Source organism: Ahaetulla prasina, chromosome 18, assembly GCF_028640845.1.
Source record: "Ahaetulla prasina isolate Xishuangbanna chromosome 18, ASM2864084v1, whole genome shotgun sequence".
NCBI lineage: Eukaryota > Metazoa > Chordata > Lepidosauria > Squamata > Colubridae > Ahaetulla > Ahaetulla prasina.
The window spans coordinates 4,054,460-4,080,107 of record NC_080556.1 but is presented as its reverse complement, the minus strand read 5'-3'; the positions used below and the strand labels follow the sequence as shown (position 1 = coordinate 4,080,107).

Here is a 25,648-nt window from a genome sequence, read left to right as displayed (position 1 = left end):
GAGAGAAGGAAGGAAGGAGGGAGGGAGGGAAGGAAGGAGGGAGGGAGGAAGGAAGGAAGGAAGGAGGGAAGGAAAAGAGAGAAAAAGTAGGAAGGAAGGAAGGAAAGAGAGAAGGAAGGAGGGAGGAGGAAGGAAAGAAGGAGAAGAGAGAAGGAAGGAAAGAGAAGAAAGGAAAGAAGGAAGGAAGGAAGGAAAAGAGAGAACACAGGAAGGAAGGAAGGAAGGAAGTGAGAGAGAGAAGGAAGGAGAGAGAAAGCAAGAAGGAAGGAAGGAGGGAAGGAGGAGAGTGATACAGAGAGAAAGCAAGAGAAGGAAGGAGAAAGAAAGCAAGAGAGAAGGAAGTGAGGGATGGAGGGAATATTGTAAATTAAGGACCACCTGTAATCTAACTACCTAGAAGCTTCATCACATAAGTACCTTAACGAAGTTATCCTCACTCAAGAAGGGCTGCAGCTGATGAAGGAACCAAAGACAAGCCATAATCAAGAATTATTAATATCAAGCGAAAACGTGGAATAACTGTCATGGCAGTGTGAACCTGACCCCGGAAGAGAGCGACCTCCCGCTGCAATCTCGTTTTCTCTTGGAGATTCTTGGCTCCCTACATGGGCAGATCTCCAAAGCTTCCTAAACCAAACCTCTAATCTCACCCAATTCACAACATTGGGATTCCTTGGGAGATGCAATCCAACGGCTGGCAAATCATTTGAACAGACTTCTTTGAAACAAGAATTAGCTTTTGAAACCTGGGATCTGCCTAAACAAGGCACCAAATCATAACAACATTAACAAGGCAGTAATATCCAAGGATAGGTTTTTTTTCTGCATAAAATCAGACAGCAGGAAAAAAAGGCTCCCCCATTAACCAGTTAAAGCAATAGCAATAGCGCTTAAGACTTATATACCCCCTTCACAGTGTTTTAAACATTTTCTAAGCGGTTTTACAGAGTCAGCGTATCGCCCCCAACAATCTGGGTCTTCATTTTACCAAGCTCAGAAGGATGGAAGGCTGAGTTAACCATGAACCTGGCGAGATTCGAACTCCTGGCTGAGCCAGCCTGCAATACTGCATTCTAACCACTATTATAATAATTCAAGTGATTTAAAAAAAAAAAAAAAATCCTTCCGGAGCAATGATGTACAAGTAATCCTCGATTTTATGACTGCAACTGAGCCCAAAATTTCTGTTCAGCGAAACGTTTGTTAAGTGAGCTTTGCCCCCGTTTTATGACCTTTCTTGCCACAGCCGTTAAGTCAATCACTGCATTTGTTAAGTTAGTGACACGGTTGTTAAGCCATCGACTTTTGCTTGTCAGGTGGTCGCAAAATGGGATCACCTGACCACACACACACACACACACCCCAGGACACTGCAACCGTCGTAAATACGAGTCAGTTTGCCGAGCATCTGAATTCTTGATCACATGACCATGGGAACACTGCAACGGTCGTTAAGTGTGGAAAAACCGTCCTGAGTCCCTTTTTTCAGCGCTGTTGTAACTTCGAAACGTCACTAAACAAACTCTTAAGTAAGTTGAGGACTACCTGTATTAGAATTTCTGCCGAGACTTTTGCTTCACCTTCAACTCCCTCTCAACCTTCAACTCCCTCTCAACCACTCAAAAGTGGTTAGGAGTGTCAAATCTTACGTTTAAAATACTTGAAGGGGAAAAAAAAACACATTTCCTTGGGAAATACATGCTTTTGTGCAAATATTAAAGAATAAAATGATTCAAATATGATTTAGCACCTTCCTCTGGATATATTTTTAGTAGAGGCTTAAAATAGCGATCAAGTGAATTATGGCTGAGAGGGAGTTGAAGTCAATTTCTTTTCTATTTTGGAGTTAACACCTGGAAGATAACATTCAACCGTTTGGAGCGGAATTCTTTTTCTGATCTGGAAATTATAAGGCTCTATCCAAGTGTGCCAGTGGTGATATTTAGCCGGTTCGGATAAACCGGTAGTGGCGACCTGTGGGTGGGCCCGCCCCCACCCCCACCCCCACCCCCGCCCCCCACCCTTGCGCTATGCCCTCCTATTTAGCCCCATTTTCTAAGCCGATCTGTGCAGCTGGTTAACTCTCCAGGCGTTTGTGTGATCCATTTTCAACCAACCAATGGTAAAGGTAATGCCTGGCTTTGATAAGCTGCGCTTTCCAGCTTTTTCCTCCATATTTATCTTCCTGGGTTTGCTGCACTGCGTTCTAATTTCCATGAAATCCGTCTTAAAAACTCCTGCTACCTGGATTGCCCCCACACACACACACCCCTTCTGCAGAAGATGCAAAATTTATGAAACTAAAAAGTCCCAATTTGTTTGAAGCGATGGCGTACAGGTGAGAGAGGAACGGCTCATCCCTCGGAGACCAATTAGGAACTGCGGCTGCCGACGCATCTCGGATTAAACATTCAGCCCTGACGTGTTTAATTTGTATTAACCAGTGGGTAAAGTAGGGTTATGAAAGCAGGAATTAAAGCCCCTTTTGAAGCTTTCCTTGCGTGACCCCAGGACAGAAGGCTACAATGCCATCCTCAATTCCCACAAAAATTCAAGAACGGGTGCCAACCCACCATGGAAAGGAACTCCAACTGACTTGGTTCCCCCAAATGGCATTCAGTTTTTTTCCCAACCATCCTTGCCTGCAAATCAGTCTCAGCATTATGAGACAAATCTCTGCTACAGCTTGAAAGATTGTGGTGAGGTCCCGGTTTCGCCAGGTCAAAAGCACGAGGGCCGCCCAAAACATCTTTCCTGCAGTCAAATCCCTGGGCGTTCTTTTCAACCGAAGGGGTGGGGTGGGGAAAGCTATTTATTGCTGTCGCTCAAGGCACAGACGGTCCACAGCAGCTAAATGCTGGTGTGAAACAATGCCACTGGAATTTGAAAATTAAAAAACAAAAAAACAGGAAAGCTATTTTCGCTCCGCGGGGCTTAAATGTGCGGTGACAACAGGCCTGTAATTTTAGCATTCAGTCTTAGAAGCAAAAGAAGAAAAAAAACACAGGAGTGGGTAAGGCTGCATCTTTGCAAAGCTCAAGAACAAAGGAAACCAACTTAAAAAAAAGAAAAAAGAAAAAAAAGGCAAATACAGCCTCTCCAAACTCTGCAATACTTTGCTCAAACCATGCAGGGAGCTAAAATGCAGATTGTGTCTGTTTGTCATATTTTATTCTTAGTTTCTCTCTCCCCCACACTGATTTCTTCATTTTTCTTTAACTGGTTTCCAGTTATTACTGCTGTTCTGGCTAAGTGGGAAGGAGGGGGCAAGTGTCTTTTAAAGAGAACAAGGGCTTTGGGGCCAGATATAATAACTGGACAGGAGAAGAACATTTATCTAGCAGTGAGAAATAGACAAGGAAAATGGGGGGAGGCAATAGAGGAATTTGATGTGCCTGGATAGCAGAGGTTGTGTAGGAGATGAGCAGCCTGAACTGAAGGAGGGGTCAACTGCGTCATGACTCCCTGCGTGCCAGCAGCAGATCTTCAGTGCCTTCCTTATCTCCCGCACTTTTCCCTTGACTGTTAGTTGGTCAGATTCTTGTAGAGAGCTTAAGCTTGCAATAAATCCTTTATACTCATTTGAACTGCCCAAATCTCCTGGTATCTCAAAGATGAAACTACTGGTTACTGGTGGTTACTGGCCATGTTAACACTTTGGTCATCTCTAATACTTATAATAATAATAATAATAATTTCGCTGTGAATTGAAAACGCACTTGTTTATCCAAGCGGGACTGGCTTAATTTTTTAAACTTTTGAATTTTAATAATTTTTAATAATTTTAATTGGGGTACTTTATGAATTTTATGGGTCAAATTTGACGGTTTTAAATTTTCGGCCATTTATAGAATATGTTATTTTAATTTTTGTTTTAATTTGTATATTGTACTGTTTTTTAATCTGGCTGTACACCGCCCTGAGTCCTTCGGGAGAAGGGCGGTATAAAAATCTAAATAATAAATAAATAAAATAAATAAATACTGGTTTGACCACATTTGACCATGTGGAAAATTCAGGTCCTAAAATGAGGCAAGTCTAACAACAGTCTAGCTTAGCAATGGAAAATTTTGGGCTCAACTGAGTCAAGGACTACTTGTAAAACCCCCACCAGATACAAAGGACGCATTCAATTTGTAGGTGGTCCACCTATCCCAAAGATCTGACAGATAAAATATATCCAAAAATGGCATTTTGACCTCGTACCATTTGTAGCAACAGCATGTTTTTTTTTTTTAAAAAGGTGTATTTAAGAAGAATGGGAGCTTGCTTTTACATAGATGCATGGCGGATTTTGTAAAAAAATCAACAGAACAATAAAACAGAGTTGGAAGGGACCTTGGAGGTCTTCTAAGCCAACCCATTGCTCAAGCAGGAGACCCGGTACAATTCCAGACAGATGGCTGCCCAATCTCTTCTTAGACGCCTCCAATGACGGAGCAATCACAACCTCTGGAGGCAAGCTGTTCCATTAGTTAATTGTCCTAGTAACTGAAAAGTAGTAGAGTATCTAAATAGAAGATATCAAACTTATGGGAAGACCCAGCTCTCTCTTGAAAGCTCTGCTGCTGGGAAAGACGGAAAGAAAGAGAAGGTGACCAGCAATAAGAACTCCCTTACAATGGTGGTAGGAGACCTAGAGGGACAGGTGGGTGACAGGCCACCCTGGAGAAAATCTACCCAAGTGATCTCAAACAGCTGGCATGGATTGGATCGCAAATAATCAATCTAATCATGAAAATGCATCTTGTTCAATTGCAGTCAACTGGCTGAGAATAGCCTTCTAAAAAGAAGCTGATTTAGATATGGAAGTTGGAAGGGACCTTGGAGATCTTCTAGACCAACCTCCTCCTCCAGCACGAGACCTTGTATCATTCCAGACAGGTGGCTGTCCGGTCTCTTCTTAAAAGGCTCCAGTGACGGAGCAGCCGTAACTTCTGAAGGCAAGCTGTTCCACTGACTTGATTGATCTCAAACCAGTTTCCAACCAGAAAAGTAGTATCTTCTAGGGTCCGTTAATTATTGTCAACAGAAATCCTTTTAAACACCATCTCAAAAAATAACTGCATTAGAAATGAAACGGTGCAGTTTTATTCCCTCTCATCGTCTAGGCGATGAAAAAAACCAACCAACCACAGTCGACTTTCAAACGCATTCAACTTTCACTTCAATACTGAAGTTTTTTTAAGAACTGTGGAAATTCCGCCCCCCCCCCAAAGCCCGGGAGAATGAGTTGTTTGAACAAAGCAGCACCGTTTAAATTCTTTTTAATTTTTCAGAGGGTGGTTGAAAGGTCCTGCCGAGTACAACCCAATTCTCCAAATTACTGGTTGGAACCGAGTGTTCCAAGTGCAAACGATTTGATGAAACAGCTGCAAGTTAGAAGGATGCTTTGGGTGTTAAGCATTTAGGCAAGGTCTCTTCTCAAACGCCCCATTTTAATTCAGATTTTGCTCGCGGACAGGAACAGCTCCATCCGGAAGAGATTCATGGAAAACGGTCCAACTCAAGTTCAAAAGAGGCAGCCAGCAAGCTTTAGGTTTCAGGGTTATGACATTCGAGGTCTCACAGAGAGGGTCTTCTCAGGGTGCCGTCCGCCAAACAATGTCGGCTGGCGGCCCCCAGGAGCAGGGCCTTCTCTGTCAGAGCTCCAACGTTCTGGAACGAACTTCCCCCTGGCTTACGCCAAGTGCCTGATCTTCGGACCTTTCGCCGTGAGCTAAAAACATACTTATTTATTCAAGCGGGACTGGCATAATAGTTTTATTAAATTTTAAATTGGGTTTTTATTGTTTTAGGGTTTTAAATTTTCAAATTTTTAATGTTGGCCTTTTTTGTAATTTGCTCTGTTTTAAATTTTGGTTTTAATTGTATATATATTGAGTTTTTATCCTTGGCTGTACACCGCCCTGAGTCCTTCAGGAAAAGGGCGGTATAAAAATTTAATAAATAAAATAAATAAAAGCTCCAGCTATTTTCCATGAAAAGTTTTAAAGGACGGTCCAGAATTTTACATTGCAAAGTTAAGGTGGTTTTTGGTTTAGACAAGGTGGAAGGTAGCTCCCCGGCAATTTTGCATATCCAAAACAAGAGGGGAAGGAAGGATTGCAGCAGGTAAACAGGAGAAATGATAACCCCAAAGACAGAACTCCAAAAAGCAGCATTCAGAAGAATGTAAAAGGAAAAAAGGAGGAAGGAAGCAGGGTGAAAGAAAATGCAGACAGACACAAGGGCTATATTTGTTCCAAGTAATCAACTGAAGTTTGGATCGGACACCTTTTCATCATCATCTTTTAAAGACCCCATAAAGACCCTTGCGGGATGGAGTCTTAGGCAACTGAATGGAGCTGAGTGTTTCCTGACCGGATGCCTTTCCTGTTGCCAATGCGGAGTTTTGTTCAACAGATATATTCTCATTGTGCCCAGAGAGAGAAATATTTGCCTCTACCTAGGATCGAACTCACAGCCTCCTGATTGTGAGGCAAGAGCTCCACCTCTAGGCCACTGCACCACTTTTGGATTGTATATCTTTTGCTGGGAATAATTCAGGGGTGAAATGCTACCGTTTGGACCGGTTCTCCCGAACCGGTAGTAATAAAAGCTACCAGTTCAGGCGAACCGGTAGTAAAAAAAAATGCTACTGGTTCAGGCAAACTGATATTTCCAATGAGGAAATCCTGTTTTTAAGCTAATATAAATCGCATGGCACAGCTATTCACCATCCCCTTGCTGTTCTACTTACCTTAGAAAAGGCTTCTTAATCCTTTTTCAGCACTGTGCGGTAGTGCCTTTGGTGCGCATGTGCGCAAATCACACATTTGGCACGCACCGCGTATGCAAAGTGAACCGGTAGCAAAGCGAACCGGTAGCAGACTTCAGACCATTTCACCCCTGGAATAATCACATAACCTAGTACGGGATGTTGCCAAATGTAAAAAGACTCAGGTAGAAGGCAAAAGTTTTGATTCAACTTTGGAATGGGGAAGTTGCTTTAGGTGATTGGGTGTTGGCACCTACCTAATTAAATCTGGATGTCTTCGCTACAAAAGGCGCTTTGGAGAACAAGAAAATTCCAGCTCTGTTTTTGGAAAATACCGCTAACACACAATGTGGCCCACGGCAGGATAGTTTCATCCCTTTGACCCTAATGGGCGAGTTTTTCAAGGGTGAAGGTTTACAACTGCTATCAGTTTTAAAAACCAGGCAGCTTAATAAGCCCAGGTAGTCCTGGACTTACAACAGTTAAATTTAGTGATTATTCTAAGTTACAACGGCACTGAAGAAAGTGACTTATTACTGTGGTCGTAAGTCAACGGCAACCTCTATATGTTGTTTATTGCCTTAAAATGACGTACATCTACCAGCTGGTTCTGCTATAAACAGTTCCATTGTGGCTGTCATAAACATCTAAATGTTTTAAATCTCTTGAGCTTGGTGGTTTTCTTACAGATGTTTCATTACCCAACTAGGTAACATCATCAGTGCAAAACCCTTTACGCAAAACCCAATATGGTGCCTTTTTTCCCCCTTGCACCTGTTTAACCGCCGTGAGTCATGGGACCAAGGAGAAACCTTACGAGTCCAAAAAACAGATAATTCTGTATTCCTTTTGAATAACATTTGGACTTATGCCGAGTGGTGGAGCTCTGCCTATTTAAAGTAACGCTTTCTCCTGAATACAGCCTAGTCCTCGACTTACGACCACAACCGAGCCCAAAATTTCTGTTGCTAAGTGAGGCGGTTTATTAAGTGTGTCTTGGCCCGTTTTACAACCTTTCTTGCCACAGTTAAAAGTGAATCACCTGAGGTTGGTGAGTCAGTCACATGGTCGTTAAGTGAATCAGGCTTCCCCATTGGCTTTGCTTGTCAAAAGGCTGCAAATATGATACCGTCCTAAGTATGAGTCGGTTACCAAGCGTCCAAATCGTGATCACGGGGATGCCACAATGATCGTAAGTGTGGGAAATGGTCTTAAGTCACCTTTTTCCCCAGTGCCGTTGTGACTTTGAACGGTCACTAAACAAACTGTTGTAAGTCGAGGACTACCTGTATATGCACCCGTCCAAGAGATGCTGAAGGCAAAGGTATCTAGGCAACCAGTTGGCCTAGCGTGCTCCTAAACTATGATGTACCCAGGTGTATATCCATCCTTCCCTTGGGGAAGTTCCCAGCAGACCCTGTCCCTTATAGACTAGCTGTTAGTTAAGATTTCCAAAAGTTTTTCCAAAGTGCAGTCCTTTAAACCAAATTCCTCATGGATTTTAATGTTGCTTTTGCACGTACACATATATATGCAAAATTAACTTATATATTTCTTCATTCTTAAGTGCAGAACTTACTGTTCGTTACCTTAACCCCCAGTGTTTTCCTTTGTCAACATCGATCAACCCTCCAGTGAGTTAAAATCCCCAATTAACTCCTCACTCCTTGTTTACAGTTGGGCAGGGAGAAAAATAGTGTGAAAAACAAGATACTGTACCAGTCATTAGTTCTTCCCAGACAGGTGAATAACCCCACATGTGTTTATTTTCTTTTTTCAGAGAGCCGCATACCTACCTGTTCATCCAGTCAGAAGCTTAATATAATTTATGGGTCAGCTACAAATCCAGGTGTTTTTCTGTTGGAAACCCACACGGCTAGAATTGCTACTTCTTCCCATTAATAAAATAAAATTCCGGCTTTATCAAGCCCTCCTCAATAACTTGTCGTAGGATGCAAATTAAGTCAACTACTTAAAAAAATATATGAAGGTTTAAGAAATGAGGTAATATTATTGAAAGCTCAGGAAGAAAGAAGAATGTCTTCAATCAAGGGCAAATTTGAATTCTGTATCTTTATTTATTGATTTAAGCCCTTGGGCCATCTCAAAGTGCAGAGTTCCAGAAACAATTTTATTACTAAAATTTGATAAAAGCCAATTTAAAATGAAATTGGAATAAAATGCAGTCCTAAAATGAAAAAAAGGTTGCAATGATGCTAAAATCGTGAGAAGGTAGTCGAATTTTAACCCATCATGCTATCCATATTTTGGCTTTGGGCTAAGTTGACTACACTGACTCCCAGCCTAGAAAAGGGACACAAAAAGTCTTCTGTGTATACACAGACACAGAATTAGCATTTACGTTGTAATTTCCCCCTTTCCAAGGCTCCTTATATTCGTTTTGCAGCCCCCGTGGAGTAAATTAGTGTCAGGGTTGGAGTGGCTTATCTTAAATATGTAGTTTTACCATTAGGATAAGAGCTGTATTAGGGATTTTCCAGCTGATGTTGTTATTAGCAGTTATCGTTCTTCAGCTTTTAAATTATTTTAAAGCAAACAAGGGACATGATTGTTGCTTGAATTGTGTACTATGTCATTCTGCACGCACAGAATGTAGACGCAAGATGGCATATCCATAAAGTGTAGTCTGCAGCTTTTTAACTACTCTGTGTTAGCTTCTTTAGGAAAGACGTTGTTTTATTGGTTGCTGCACTGATTAACAGCGTGACAACTAGAATGGATAAAAGAAATAATGTGTCTGATGCCTGGCAAATTGTGAAGGGAACAGAACAGATAAAATGGCATTATTTCCAACAGTAAGGCAATGACTAAGCATTTGAAATAACATAAACCTTCACTAACCCACTTATTGTTGTAAAAATAAACACTTTTTTTTCTTGGTTACCCGGTTGCAAGGTTTTATTTAAAAAAAAAAAAAAGTACCAAAAAAAGAGAGAAAAGAAACACACCAGAGGAAGGAAGCAGGCATGAAATTAAACGCAGAAAAAAGCCTCACCATTCCTTTCCAATTTTCATTAGTAATCAGAACAAAAGGGAAACCACACCCTGACGCTTGTACAGTTTCAGACCACACCAACTCTTTTCTGTGTCACGGAGAGAGAGAAAAACCACGTCGCGTGGCTTGGATTTTCTCCACGTTCTGCTACTCGCTTGCAGCACCCGCGCTTATTATTGATCTGATCAAAAGCTCATCGAAGTACTTTTTTCAGCAAGGAAAACGAGTTTGCATCGTTTTACGCCTGGTCGAATGAAAAGAAGGCCGAGGTGGGGACATGACAGCAGTTTTCCAATATTTGAGGGGCTGCCACAAAGAAGAGGGGGGGCAACCGATTCTTCAAAGGACCGAAAGGCAGAAGAAGCAATGGGTGGAAACTAATCAAGGAGAGAACCAACTGAGAATTAAGGAGAAATTTCGTGAAAGTTAGAACAATTAATCAGCGGAACGGCTTGCCTTCGGAAGTTGTAAGTGCTCCAACACTGGAGGATTTGAAGAAGAAACTGGACAAACATTTGTCTGAAGTGGTCCAGAGTCTCCTGCTTGAGCAGGGGGTTGGACTAGGAGACCTCCAAGGTCCCTTCCAACTCTGGTATTCTGGTGTTGCCACCAAAGAGGCATCTCACATCACATTTTCCCCAAATACCTCTTCCCAATTCATTGGCCTTCATGGGTCTTCATAATAACCCATAATGTGGGTGGCTCCATCGCGGGAGGTTTTCCAGAAAAGTATGGACAACCATTTATCCGGGATGGTTATAAGGGGGTTGAACTAGAAGACCTTCAAAGGTCCTTCCAGCCCTCAGATTCTATGTCATTCTAAACCAGGAGTCTGCAACCTTAAACACTCCAAGAGCCATTTGGTCCCATTTCCCACAGAAAACACCGGGAGTCACAAAACCCTTCCGGTGCCTGACTATTTCTTGAGCGGCCACAAAACTAGCATATGTAGTTGAATTAAACGTTCTGTTTTCTTCTGAAACTTTTCTTTTCTTGGATTTATCCATGGTTGGCCTACCGGGGGCGTTGAACAGCTCAATAAATTGTGGGCCGGTGAGTGTCACACATTGGCACATTGTGTCGCATAGTTTGAGTGACAGGGAGCGGCAAAAGAGGAGTGAAAGAGCCACATGCGGCTCCAGAGCCGCAGGTTGCCGACCCCTGTTCGAAGCAATTCATAGTTAGAGACTAAATTGCAGATTGGAGACATCTATAGAGAATATAATACCACAGAGCAACTAAACACACTGACAACTGCCTCTTACATCACCTTTTAAAACATACATGCGGGCACAGACGCTTCTGCGCCAAGGGACCTAAAATGTACAAGAAAACAGTGATCCAGCTGAGAAATAGGAAGTCGGATCGGAACGCTAAAATCGTAGACGCGCCCTTACCATTTAATTTGTATAGGCTGCCGGGTTTCTGTGCATGCACTGCTAAAAACGGTTGGTTACCAACCACCTCTAAATAGAAGCCATTGATATACGTTTGGGTTTTGGAAAGTGCTCTCTGCAGACATGTGTCTTGAAAGAATCATTATATCAGCTAACAACATCACGAGCCGGGGAAGCAAATGCCAAAAGCAATATACTTCATGAATTTTTTTAAAAAAAAGAACTGCACAGAAAAGTGGAAGCAATGTGGGATAATTTGCTTACATCAACCCCTTGGCTCCCAGATGTGGCCCAACAGCTGGTTGGCTGATCGTATAGCAAGCGTGGAATATATATATTTTTTTATTCAACCTGCATCAGTTTCAGAGCAAAGCTGTAACTGTGGATGTCGGCCATCTTTTTACTAATGTTTGGGGGGGGGTTTTGACGCAAACAGTAACTCCTCAAGGTTTTAGCCTCATCCCATTCCCTTTTCAAGCCTCTCCAGTCCATTAATGCCAGACTGTCTGTCTCCATATTTAATGATTGTTTGGTCCCATAAATATCAATCAGGTGTGATATCAAGGCCATTTTAGCCTTTCAGTAACACACATTTGTGGCCGCTCGCTTTGAGGATAAACGCAATCCGCTCACTGTTACTGAACCAGGTGAGTGTTGTTCTTGTTAGAAGACTCCACTTTGATCTCCTTTGTGCTGAAAGGAGAGGGGAAATTTAGGGAACCCTGAACTTTTGTTAAAAATATAGCACAGTCATCTCCACAGGGAGACTGGATTTCACTTTTCCTTTGCCTTAAAAAAAAAAAGCGAGAGATTTAAGATTGGAAAGAAGAATCAATTCTGAATCAGTGTTTTTCCAAACTTGTCAACTTTTTTAAGATGGGTGGATTTGAACTCCCAGAATTCTGGGAGTTGGAACTCCGCCCATCCTAAAGTTGACACGTTTGAAAGACAATCAAGTGCTAGAGCAGTGCTAGAACCGGTGGTCCGTGAGAAAATTTTGGTGGTCCGCAGAAAAAATTATTTTGCATTTTTGTATTATAAGTGCATTTTTTTATATTGCACTAAATCAGGGACCCTCAAACTAAGGCCCCCCTGGGTGGGATACATGCAATGGACGTTTGTGTTGCTACAGAGTCTCCCCCTTCAGGGTCTTTTTGTGAGGGGCAAAGTGGGGCAGAAATTACAACTTTGGGGTCTGCTTCGGCCTCCTGGTGCAGGGCTTTGGGCAAAGGCTGGAGGGAAGTGCCACTGGTGGCGAAGAGCCGGAGGGCCTCGTTCCAGTGGGGCTGCCTCATGGCCTGGAACTGGCTGACCATCTCAGCCCACTGAGCCTCCAGGCACCGGTACCTGGCCTTGCACTCCCGCAGGTCTTCCCTCTGCTTGGAAAGCCTATGCTCGTAGTCCTCAGTGAGGTGCTTCTGCTCAGCCTCCTTCTCGGTCAGATCCAATTTGAACTGAGCTGTTTGGCCAACTCTTTCTGGCTGCTTAGTTCCAACAACTGCTTCCTGTTGGGGCCCTAAGGAGCCCAGGCAGAGAGGCAAAGAGTGGCTGGGAGGGGAGGGCGAGTAGAGGCCGGCAAGGTGCCCCTCGACATGAGCGACATTGAATTGGCCACGCCCACCCAGTCACATGACCACCTAGCCACGCCCGCCCAGCCATTCATTAGGCAGATCATATTAGTGGTCCGCGGGATTTAAAATTATGAATTTAGTGGTCCCTGAGCTCCCAAGAGGTCGGTGACCCCCTGCCTTAAACAATGCAATGGCTCTTATGGGGCTCACTGAGAATTTTTGGCTGAGAATTTCGGATCTCCTTCGAAAGCCTACAATTTTAAACAATCTCTTCCTCGGAGGGTTACTGAGAGAGAAACAAGCAAAGGTGGAAAGAATACCAGAGAAGGTTAAAAAAAACCTGGCCATGTTCTGAACCTGGAAGACAATACTTCACCTCTTCAGTTCGATCTTGAGATATCAAAAACCCTTTTCTCCCTTCCCTCCCTCCTCACCCCCCCCCAGCGATTAAGAGAAATGCAAGCGCCCTAATTTGTTAGGAGGGAATTTTTCTGGAGCCTCTGCAAGAGGTGAACCGGGCTGCGTTGCCAGGAGGCTCTCACCATTTATGGGAATGGCCCTGTTCTTGTAAGAAATGAAACATCCTGTGTTTATGCAACTGGTGGAAGTATTTTGGAAGGAAGGGGCAAGGCGCGCGGGAAGGGAGAGGCTGACACACAATGCTAGAGTTGAAAAGCTGAGCTTTTCGCCTTTTATTAATGCACTGTGTGCAAAAGATGGAAGGCAGTTGGGTAACTTTCGGGCAGGGAGGGGAAAATAGATATAAAAGCCCTCCTCCTGTCAAGGTTTGAACCAGAGTTAGAGGAGAATGTGAAAATGTGAAATATGAAAAATGTTCGATGATTCCTACTCAGTTTTACCCCCTCCAGACTCATCCCAAAGCAGCGCGGTCATATAAACAGGATAAAGGGTAGAATATCTGTCGCTCGGGACGGAGCCCTTCGTGCTCTCGCTGGGCTGGGTTGTTTCCTTGCAGACATTTCATGACCCAACTAGGTAACATCATCAGTGTTAGTAGCTAGGGTAACGAAACATCTGCAAGGAAACAACCAAGCTCAAAGAACACCAAGAGCCCCCACAGAATAAAACATGGAAGCCACATTATGCAATGGGCTCGGGACCTCAGTCTTATCTGGCGTGAAACCCATCTGCATTATCCAAGACAAATCCAAATTAGGGGATTAACAACCTGTTGGCCTATTGAAGGTCTCCTTGTCTTATATTGCTGCATCCTTGGCCAGATTCAATGGTCCAGAGAACCAACCCAACCGAGAATAGGGAAAGGAAGAAAAGCTTGGCGTGGCCCATCTGGCAAACCTTGCAAGCCACTTCCTGTTTAGAGCAGGTGTTCCCAACTCTCAGCTTCCTGTCATGCAGAAAGGCTTCTGTGTTAAGTGTGCACATGTGAGCACGTGAAAGCAGAACCAACTTGGCTTTGAGGGTGCTAAAATTAAGTCCGGGGGGGCGGGGCGGGGCGGGAAGCGATGGCCCTTTTGTGAGTGGTAGACTTAAACTCCCAGAATTCCTGAGCCAGCCATGTTGGCTCAGGAATTCTGGGGGTTGTAGTCCACACCTCGTTTGATTTAAGTGGGAAACTATCCGCTTCTCACATCCTAAAATCAAATAATATCTAAAGATCCAAGAGAGATGGTTGATCCCCCTTTCCCTGGAAGACCTCCGGAAAAACCTCCATCTATTTGGGATATTTTAATCTGGGCTCCTTCGGAGAGTTGGCCACCAAGACTTAATAGGCGGATACTCTACAAACACCATTTCCTTGCTTTTGATTAGCAGCGAATGTCTTTAATTGAAGGGAGGAGAAACACGGTTTCCTTGCATTGCGTCATTCAGGTTCTAAAACAGTAACATTATTTTCTACACAGAAAGGTAGTTTATCAAAAAAAAAAACCATGCTATAAAAATGGAATCAATAATGAGCCACACATGGCAGTCACCAGATTGAAATTCCCAAGAATTATTATTCTCCTGTTTTGGAGACTATACAATTGCTTAAAGAAAGTCAAACAAGTGTTAAAATATGCTTCCTATTTTCCGCCATCATGAAACAAGGTTGGAAGATTTGATGGCACTTATTTTACAGATCCCAATTTTTTTTTTTAAAGAAAGGAACGGTCTGATTAATAATGTCAACATAATTGCATAGCATGGCAGGAGGAGTTATTTTAAATTTCACAGATATCCCTGTTGATTCAGTAATTGTTAAGAGGCGTCCTCAAAAGGGATTCTTATAGGTGCACGTCAAGTGCCTTTACTTTTTAAATAGAATTTATTTCATCGTGTTAATTTTGCTCTGGGAAACAAATTCCTTTTGCATTGGTTCATAGGTTCCTATGAATGTTACAGCTTTGCTTTTGAAAATAGGACAGGGAAAATATGATACATGCACTTACAATTTCACCCCCCAAAAAATTCTATGAAGCTGGGAGGACACCCATTGTTAGTCCATTCTACAAGGTGTGAAGAATATATCTCCTTTTTAAATATTTGATCAAGCATTTATTACTTAGAGAGTCTCATCTGGTGGACAAATTAGCCATTTGGATGGTTTCTGTTTATTTAAACTAGATTCATTTCATTTCCCTCCACCATTACCCTATTATCCAGTAAAATGTCTAAAATGCTAACAATCACAATTGGGATTTGGGATGCTGTGGGAGACTTTTGAATTTCAAATACCTCTATTTGAAGTTTTAAGAATCTGAGGGGGAAAAAACTCATTCCCTCCATAAAATTATAAGCAATAAAGACCTGTTCCTGAACATACAAAGTGCCGATTTCACAAATAATTAAAACTAGAACTGATAAGCTGTCATAATAATAAAAGCCAGGGCTTAATAACCTGCACTTCACACATAGAATAAGAGATATTTTGCTTATAAAAATTAAACACAAGATTGATCTTTGCCCCGACACCTCCTGACATCAGTTGTCAATTACAATTATAATGTTCTCTAGCTTCTGTACATCGCCTTATCTTGTAATTACTCTGCAAGGGGCCCAAATCACCTCTATTCTTTTAATTATTCTATATTTACAGATGGCAGGGCAGCTGTGCTATAGGCACACCTGTGGCAGATGTTAGCCACCATTTCTCTCTCTCTCTCTCTCTCTCTCACACACACACATATTCATATACATACATACATACATTCCCATACAACATGCTATCAAACTAATAAAGACTTTAGAACAGGGGTCTCCAAACTTGGCAACTTTAAGACTTATAGACTTCAACTCCTGGCTGAGGAATTCTGGGAGTTGAAGTCCACAAGTCTTAAAGTTGCTAAGTTTGGAGACACCTGCTTTAGAACATCACAAGTCCCAACACCTTCCATCAATATCTTGTTTCTGATGAGTTTATCAACCATTAACCATCTTCCTGGATTCATAGTTATAATTTTCTTTTTTCTTTCTCCATGTATCACAAGAGCAGCTTATTCAAGAAGTTGCTTATTTAAGACAGCTGGGCCTTCTTAATAATAGTAATAAACACTCAAACCTGAAGGATAGATTATCTTGATATTTCCAAGCAACATCGAAAAAGCATTCTTTTTTTAAAAAAATCCCAAGAGAACTGTAACCAATCAGAACAACCAATGCTGAGCTAGCGACCAATAGCTGGTGTCTTCATAAAGATGTTTGCCATAACACAATTGATTGGGTGACCCATGCAATATGAAGAGATGAATGCAGACATGCTGAAGGAAGTTTGCATAATTTTAGCATCCTAAGTGATGGGCAAAAGTGAAAAAGGAAATTAATCCCAGGAATGGTGCTTTTGCTAATTTGAATATTCTAGGGAGCTGACTTGTAATAATAATAATAATAATAATAACAAAAAACAACAACAACAAATTCTTATTTCAGGATCACTTTCTATCAAAAGGCTGACATACTTTCAGTTCCCCTCTGTGATCAAAATTAAGATACACCAGCCACTTTTGACAGGTGTCAAAGAAAATGCTTTTTCCCCCCCTCCCTGACGGACAGTTTTATAATCCTTGTTCAAGGTTAAGACACAGTGTGATGTTGTTGTTTTTTTAAAAAAATTTGTATCAAAAGTTGCAGATCTTCTTCCGACTTGACAAAAGATATTACTTCCTTCCAGACTGCTGGGGGGGGGGGAATGAAAACTGAATTTCCCACCTAACCCCTCTGAACCTCAGGCGGGGGTGGGGACAAATTGGAAAACCAAAAATTGCACCGCCCACGGTACAGAAAATGTGAACTCTGTCTCTGCATATTATGTGCCTTCAAGCCAGCAGCAGCAGCAAAACTGTTATGCTAACTTGCTTCAGATCAGCTGATAATGGAATCAACTTACAAGCCTTACCTTGATAAGCATCTCCTCATCAAGACTTTTTTTTTTTTGTCAATATTGTCTTTTGCAACTGCCTGTAAGAACATCTTACGGAAGGAAGATGCCACGAACTGCAAAATTAGCAGCAAATCAATGCTTCTTTGCCAGGCGTTGGCTGGAAGGCATGGTGCAAAAATTCAAGATTTGGGTCAAGGCAATGCGATCTAAATTCTGCCTATTTTTATGGGTAATGCATATAAAAAGTGGATGGAGCTTCACTCGCACCATCGCAGCCACCATCTTCAAATTTTTGGACCCTGTCCTGAGGATACCTCTGATGTATGTTGTTCTTGTCTCTACTGACAGTTTCCCCATCCATTTTTTTTCCTTGCAATGATTTTTTGCTTTACTGAGATTTAAAAAAAAAATTATCTAAAGCCTTTCCCCCCCCCTTCTATCAATGGGACATTGTCTTCAATTGGTAGGTCGAGCAAGCACAGGTAGTCCTCAACTTACGACCGTAACTGAGCCCAACAATTCTGTTGCTGAGAGAAACATTAAGCGAATTTGCTCTGTTTCACGGCTTTTCTTGCCACAATTGTTAAGTGAATCACTGCAGTTGTTAACAACACAACTGTTAAGTGAATCTGGTTTTCCACTGACTTGACTTGTCAGAAAACGTGATCACATGACCCCAGGACAGTGCAACCATCATAAATATGAGTCAAGTCAATTGCCAAGTGTCTGAATTTTGATCACATGACCCATGGGGAAGGCTGCAATGGTCATAAGTGTGAAAAAACGGCCATAAGTCTTTTTTTCCCCAGTGTCAAATTTGAAAGGTCACTAAGTGAAAGCTGTTGTAAGTTGAGGATCACCTGTACAAGACCTCCATCTATGAGGCTTAAATGACCAAACAACTAACAGGAATTCTATAAATTCTGCCCTAGAAATTGGAATTATTTTCCCAACGTTTCTCAAGCTTGAAGATGTGTGGACTTCAAGTCCCAGAATTCCCCAGCCTGGCAGGCCTCAAATTGCAGGAAAGACTCCCAAGTTAGTTATTTCCCTAGCTTACTTCTTCAAAAAAAAAAAAAAAATTAAAAAAAAATGCCAGATGGCCAACAAAGGAAAACGAGACTGGGGGTTTTACTAGAGAAGTGAAGTGTGTGTTTTAGAGGTTTGGAATGCACGGTTGCTTTAAATTAAAAAAAAAAAGTCAAAAAAGAGACTCTCAATTCACGGGGGGACAGAATTTATCTTTACTTCCTTTCAAAAGAACAGTGATTCCAAGAAGGCAGGAAATCATGAGCTCAGCCTACCCAGACAACCTGGCAAATGTTGTCATATTCACTTTTATTACCTCAGTCCTATTTCGCAGCTGCAGCTGTTCGAGAAGCAGCCTCCTTTTGTGCTTCTCAATCTTTGAGCGCCCCTTGAAGCCGTGCGGGACTTCCGACGACCAGAATTCCGCCCTAGCCCTGGGGAACTCTGGGAGTTGGAGTCCCACGCACGTCTTCCAAGCGGCTGGCCTAGGCAATCGCCACCATCATTTGGGCCACCATGACAAGAGTCAGGCCTGAAGCTTATATAATGCTATGATCCTGGACAGGGCCTTCAACTTAAGGGAAATAAAATAAAATCCAACCGCAGTTTTGTTTCCCCTTCTCTTACATCTCTAGTCACATATTCTCTTCTAATAGGAAATTTTTTTCTTATTTGTAATTGTAGGCTAGTAGTCTTTGTGCCGGCCGTGATTTTGATCTTTTATCTTTTATCAAGAAATTCATTTGGGGATTTGTCTTTCAACAAAGCTTCTCCTGAATTATCACACATTTATTTTCCTGCCTGCCTCTTATCATTTTTCTTCCCCTCTGTTCCTTTTTCTTTTATTCCTATCCCCTTTCTTCCTACCTCTCTCTCTCTCTCTCTCTCTCCCTGTTTCTCCTTCCTTTCTTTCTCCCTCCCTTTCCCCTCTTTCCTTTCTCCTTCCTTCCTTTCTCCCTTTTTCTCCTTCCTTCCTCCCTCCCTTCCCCTCTTTCCTTTCTCCCCCCTTTCCCCTCTTTCCTTCCTTCCTTTCTCCCTCCCTTTCCCCTTTCCTTCCTTCTTTTCCCTCTCCCCTCTTTCTTTCCTTCTTTCTTTCCTTCCTTTCCCCTTTCCTCGCTTTCCCACCTTCCTTTCTCCTTCTCTTCCTCTTTCTCCTTCATTGCCTCCTTCCCTCTCTTTCCTTCCTTCCCTTCCCGTTGCCTACTGCCCTTCAATTTAGAACCCACTTGTAATAACCACTTCAGTAGTACCCACATAAAAACAACTCAACACTCAAAATATTAAAAGCCAGCCGCTCTGAAGTTGTTTCAAAATGTTCTCAAGATAATGGCCCTGAAGCATATGCCTCTTTAATTCCCATTATTCCTTTTACTTCCTGGTGGAGTGAATAATATGGAGGACTCTGCCCCCCCCCACCCTTTTCCTGCAAAAATCATAACTGCTATTCCAGATTATCCATCCTCTTTTCTAACCACCACCACCCCACTCTCTCTCTCAGGCCAGCATTAGCACAACCCAGAACGCCACACAGCTACATCTGGATATTAAAATTGAGAATATCAATTACCAATCCATTAAAGCAAAGCCAAAATCCATGGACAGTAAGAATTTAATCCTATTCAGGGACTGAAATCTGAGCCAATTGAAACAGACAGGCAAGGAAATCTACAGGGCTTTGGAGAAGCGTGATTATTTGGCCAAAAAAAAAAAAAAAAGTTGTCAGAAGGAAGGACAGAGAGAAAGAGAGAGAGAGGGAGGGAGAAATTGGGAAAGTGGGGGAAACCAACTGCACTAATGAAACCAATTGCATTATATAGTAATTGAGACAAATCAGGCATCTCAAGAACAGGCTATTTTCAAAACCCAAGTTCTAGATCCATCTGAAAGGTAGTCAAAATCTCTTCCCCTGGCTCTACTGAGCTTGAAAAAAAATCGTATTTTCCGGGGACGTTTGCTATTCATGCAATGAGGAACTAACTTCCTGGTGTTTCACAAAGCTGGTTGCTAACTGTCAGCTGTCACCCCCTTAAAGGGAAGGACTGACCTGCAGAATAAAACCCACAGCCTATTTAATTTTGATTTAGTCCGGCCCCTCAAAAATGTACCCAACCCACTCTCTTGCTTTCCTTTTTATCAAGCACAATTCGGACCCATTAGGTTACAGCGACAACATTCTGATGCAAAGCATCATTCGATTAGATTTTAGGATTTTTAACACAGGCAATTGTACACAATTGTACGTTGGACACTGTTTGCTGCAAGCTGACCAAACAGCTACAAAAATAAATAGGAAGAAAGTCTACAGTACACAACATCTGGGACCTAACAAAGCTTCATCTTAGGTTGTGCCTGGGCCTACATGGCAAAAACCAGGAAGATAGAAAATACGAAGATATGTATGCATGACATTGTATTTACTGACAATGCAAACTGCACCTTAATCACAAATTACTGGACTAGAGAGGACAAGAAAGAGAAACAGGCCCTGAAAAGTAAGCCTGATTCCAAACTCAAATCTAATAAAAAGAGTTTTTAATAACGTTTTAAAACCTACGATAAAATATTTGGTTAACTGAACCTGAAAATGGTTTATGTCATTAAAAGCTGTGTTAAGGCATGTCTAATCTGTTTCCTATTTAAACCAGAGATCAAAGTACAATAAAATAAATACTCAACCATATTCAAATTATTCCAGAAATGCTTGATTATTTTATTCCTTTTTAAAAAAAAAAATAGTCCATTGCTTTTGTTTATATTGTTTCAATTAGATGAATTTTGCCTTTGCTGATTGTTCAGTATTTTGGCTACAGCACTATTAAAAGTTCAGGATTTAGGTTTACTAAATAAACATTTGTTTTGTCTTAATGAGTCTTCAGATATAGGCTGGGAATCCAACCCATACAATTGTAATAGTTGGATTTTTAAATTAAGACTATCACTTTCATGCCAACTGTCATACTTCCAAAGTATTCAGGGCAGCAATATAAACCCAATCTTCAGTTAAACTGTAAGGAAAAATGCAGAATATTTTGGAATAATTTTTTGTTTAAACCCTGTTGGGCTTTAATAGGAATTTGGGCTTTATTTTAAACAGATAAGGCCCACTGAATTCAATGTTTTCCCAATAAAGCAACAGATCAAATGTGATTGGGGAAAAGTGACCAAAACAAGACATTTAGCTACTGATATTTATTTAATGAAATAATTTCAGGTAAACTGCTGTTTACAGAAACTGACACGTACTGGCAAAGGGCAAAAATTCAGGGGTTTTTTTTAACAGATGTACAAATTCTACCACTTGGTTTACACAAAAAACCAAGGTAACCTTTACCAAATAAATAATTAGAACCTTTTTTATAAAAGGATACTTAGGTCTTAACCTTCCTAGTTTCCTCCATCTTTTGATCTGTTATCCAGTCTGTAACAATTTTAATCAACTACTCCACCCACCCCGCGGCTAATAGAAAAGTAGGAGGGAGGGGAAAAAACAAAAGTTTTTATTTTAAAACAAAACAAAACAAAACCAATTCCCCATCAAAGCACTATCTGTCAACGATGGGGGAAGGAGACAAATCAAAGTTAAAGAAAAAGCTCTTTCCAGCTGCGAGATTGAAGCTTGGGGAAAAGCAGCGAGTGATGCCGGGGACTTGCAAAAAACGCAGAAGAGAGATGTTTCCTGTAAACGCCATCTTGTTGCAGTTCCCCCGGTTCCAAGCACAAAACATCCATTCATTTCCAGAAAAGAAAAGAAAAAAGAAAAAATGGGGGAGAAAGAAAAAAAGAAAAAGAAAAACCAGGGTGAGAGCATGTTAAGCACACTCTTTCCTGATATTGCGGTGACCAAAACGTTTTTCTCAATTCTTCCTCTCAAAAAAATAAAATAAATCACAGAAAGGAGGAGGCAGGCTAAAGATGAGATCGGGTTTTGTCTGCATGTTCATTTTGTGTGTGTGTGTGTGTGTGTGTGAAAGGCAGCAACGGAGGTTTATTTACAAGCTTGGGCTGGTCAGGAAAGCATCACAAGAAAGTGTCATAGCCTGCCTTCGGGTTGCACCCTCAAAAGACCCAAGAAAAAAAAGAAGGAATTGGGGGTTCAATTAAGGGGGGAGGGGGTTTCTAGGTTTCCTTCCCACCTCTGGATCTCGAAAAGCAGCCAGCCAGTCACCTGCTGGCTCCCTTTTTTTTTTCCAGGAAGGCTTTTTTTAAAAAAATAAAATAAAATAAAATTGGCAAAAGAAACATTTGCATGTCTAAAGCTGCGAAGAGGCAATCCCAGGGCTCGTTTTTTTTACATAAAGAGATGGTGGTGAAAAGATCACACACATTAAATTTTTAGCTAATTGTCAGAAATGACAAATGGGCAGCCGGGAAAGGGGCTGTAGATCATTCTCATTTCTCTCCTTGGCCGCTTCACTAAAGAAACCCTGTTTTTCCTTCAGATTTACCGGTTCTTTAAAACCATGCGAAACTCCCAGCCTTCCCCACCCTTCCTTAAAAAAAAAAAAAAACCAGACCCTGTTACCCCTCCCAAAGCCACCTTCCTTAATTTGCACTGCTATTTAAAAAAAAAAGCCTTTAAAAAAAACACAATCCTTCCGCATCCCCTTAGCAACCACAAAGAGCTGAAACATTGATGGCAAAAATAAATTGCACAACGCCTATCAAAACAGAGAAGCAACTTTAAACAAGGATTTTTAAAAAAAGAAAGACAGCCGAAATTGCACAATTAAGACAGTGACAACCAAAAAAAAAACCCCTCACTGTTTCTCACCCCTTTGTGCCCCCCAAAGCATTTTTTTTCCTACCATGGGAAGAGAGGAAGTAGCAAAATTTCCATTTTTTAAAAAACTTAGACCGATGCCCTGGTTTCAGTTCCTTTCACGCGAGCAATCTTCTCCACCATTATACCAAATACACATAATACTCTGGAAAATTTCTTCCAAGCATCTCTCTTTCTTTTTTTTCTCTCCCCCTCTGTGGTCTGGCACCTCTTCCTTCCCACTTTTCCTGCCTTTTCAGGGGCCAGAAAAGACCCTCCCTCTTTCCCCCCCACTCCACCTCCTGTCTCTGCCTACAAGGAAAAAACTCCCCTTTCCTTGATGGGTGGGACGGGCAATGATGGAGACAATGGAAAAAGGGGGCGGTGTGGATTTGGTTTGATTTCCCTATGTCAGCAATCTGGGGTGGGGAAAAAAAATAAAAAGGTTGGGCTTCTTTCCCCCCCACCCAAAGACCCGAAAGAAGGGATCAGAAAGGACCACAGTTCTGAGATTTCGGGGAGGAGAGTGCAAAATGGAGGGGAACCGGTTAGAGAAAAGGATGTGCAGGGGTTGGTTGAGGGTTTGGGGGGGGGGGTGGAAGGATTTGAAAAGGGGAAGAGAAGCAGAAGTAGGGGAAAGAGAGAAAAATGGCCAAAGGGAGGGAAAGAAATGGTGGCGGCCCAGAGAAGAGGGGAAAACAGGAAAGGAGGGGGGGGAGGAAGGAGAAGAGAAAGGAAGAACATTTTAGTCACCCGGGGATGAGGGAGGGAGGGAGGCTCTTAAAAAAAAAAAAGGAAGAAGAAATAAAAATAAAAGAAGGCAATATCTATGATTGGAAAAAGGGGAGGTGGGTCTGAAGGAAAAGAGAGCCTGGGTAAATAAAATAAAATAAAATTAGGGGGAGCATGATTTGGCTAAAATGGAATTTTGGGGAGGGGAGACAGACACATAAGGAGACGCCCTCTCCAGAAAAGAAGGACAAGGCCAAAAAAATAATAATAATAAAATCAAAGGGCAGAATGCGAAGAGGAATGGATTGAAATCCCGTTAAAAATCAAGAAATGAAATGATTAATTAGGGTGGATAGTGGGTGGGAGGGGGGAAAAGGTTTGGGGTCTTTGGGAGGGAGGGAGGGAGAGCTAAAGATGGGGAGGAGGAAAAGGGGATCCTACTTTTAGGTCTTGATCAGATCTAGGGGAGGCAGTGATGGGATATTGGGGGGGGGCTTTAGTCCATATATTTAGTCCATGCTTAAGCTGAGCCAAGCATGGTTTTTAGGTGTGTGGTGTTTTTTTTTGGGAGGGGGGACTGAGTGAGTTGCATTTTGGAGACAAAAGAGGGAAAATAATTGATTCATTGAAATGGTTTGATTGAAATGGATAATCAATCAATGGAATGATTTAATGAGAATATTCTGTTCTTCTAGATCAAGAGCCAGCTTGCATTTCAATTTGGGGGATTGTTTAGAGGGGGAAGAGAGGCGGATTGAACCAGGAGGAAAATAAAAATAAATAACCCTGGATGATGAGTATCATCATCATCATCATCATCATCATCATTATTTTCCAGGAAGCATTTATTGGAGAGATTTTTTGGTGTTGGGGGGGTCGCCAGAGATGCAGTGCCTGGGATTCAAAGGGGTTCATTGGGGTCCAAATTGGGGGTGGGGAGAAAAGAATGGAGGGGCTTGAATTTGAGGGCGAAAGGGTGGGGCAAAATGGCCTAATGTTTTTTGGGGGCTGGCAGATTATTATGGGATTTCCAGGAGGGAAGAGAATGAATGGGGCGGGGGCAAGGGCTTATTATGGGATGGGGGACAGACTGAGGGAGGAAGGGGTCTTGAAGGGGGGAAATTGGGGTCTGGGAGCAAAGGAAGGGATATTATGGGATGGGGAGCTCATGTCAAACCTCCCCTTCCCTCCTTTCTTCTCAGCCTCACCTTCCTGGGCGGACGCGGCGGCTGTTCTTCTTCTTCCTCCTCCTTTTTTTTCTCCTCAGGCGCCCCCCGGGCGACCCCCGCCGGCCCGGCTGCCCGGCCGCGGGCGACCTTCTCCCGGCGCTTCCCCGGCGCCTGAAACGCCTTTCCCGGCCGAAGAAGAGTTGGGGGTGGGTGGGGGAGAGAGAGAGAGAGAGAGAGAAAGCGGCGAGGCGGAGGAGGAACCAGCCGGGAGGCCGAGGAGGCCGCTGGCCCCGGCCGAGACCCCCGCCGGGGAAGAACGAGGGCGGCGGCCGCAGCAACCACCGCAATTACGGGGCGCGCGGGCAGGCGGGCGGGCGGGGTGAGGGTGGGGGGTAATAGAGAATAACAGAGAGAGAGAGGGGAAAAAAAAAAAAAGAGTCGACGAGAGGAAAGGGGAGCCCCGCTGAGGAGGAGAAAGACGCTCGGGCGGGCACGTTCCGGGGGGGGGAGGAGGAGGCGACGTCCGGCCGGTCTGTCGGTCCCGCGCGCGCAGTTCTCCTCACGGCCGTCCGTGCGGGAGGGGGGCCGGGGGGGAAAGACGAAGGCGACGAGGCCGGAACAGCCGCGCGCGAGGGGTTGAGGGAGGGGAGGAGGAGGAGGAGGAGAAAAAAAAAAACCCCGAGAGGAGGCAGCGGCGTCTCGCCTGGGCGCGGCAGGCAGGCAGGCAAGGCAAACAGGCGGGCGGGGTGAGTGGGGAGGGAGGGGGAAGGAGGAGGAGGAGGAGGGTGTTCCTAGCCGGCGCGCAGGCGCGGGCCCCGCCCCTGCGGCCGCGGCCGGGAAACCCCGCCGGCGGCCCCGCCCCTCGGGCCTCCGCTT

At 43.0% G+C, this 25,648-nt stretch overlaps 1 protein-coding gene across 2 annotated transcripts in view; it reads right to left on the bottom strand.

Moving 5' to 3' along the window:
* The window catches only part of GNB1 (G protein subunit beta 1), a 55,072-nt gene extending 29,625 nt beyond the window's left edge, over window positions 1-25,447 (bottom strand). The window contains exon 1 of one of the 2 annotated variants that reach the window (XM_058161077.1): window positions 24,812-25,447. The gene's annotated coding sequence lies outside the window, so the exon portion shown is untranslated. Of the gene's footprint in view, window positions 1-22,917; window positions 23,097-24,811 lie in introns of those variants that run through there. The other variant, XM_058161078.1, reaches the window with a different exon arrangement.
* Between the last annotated feature and the right edge of the window lie 201 nt (window positions 25,448-25,648).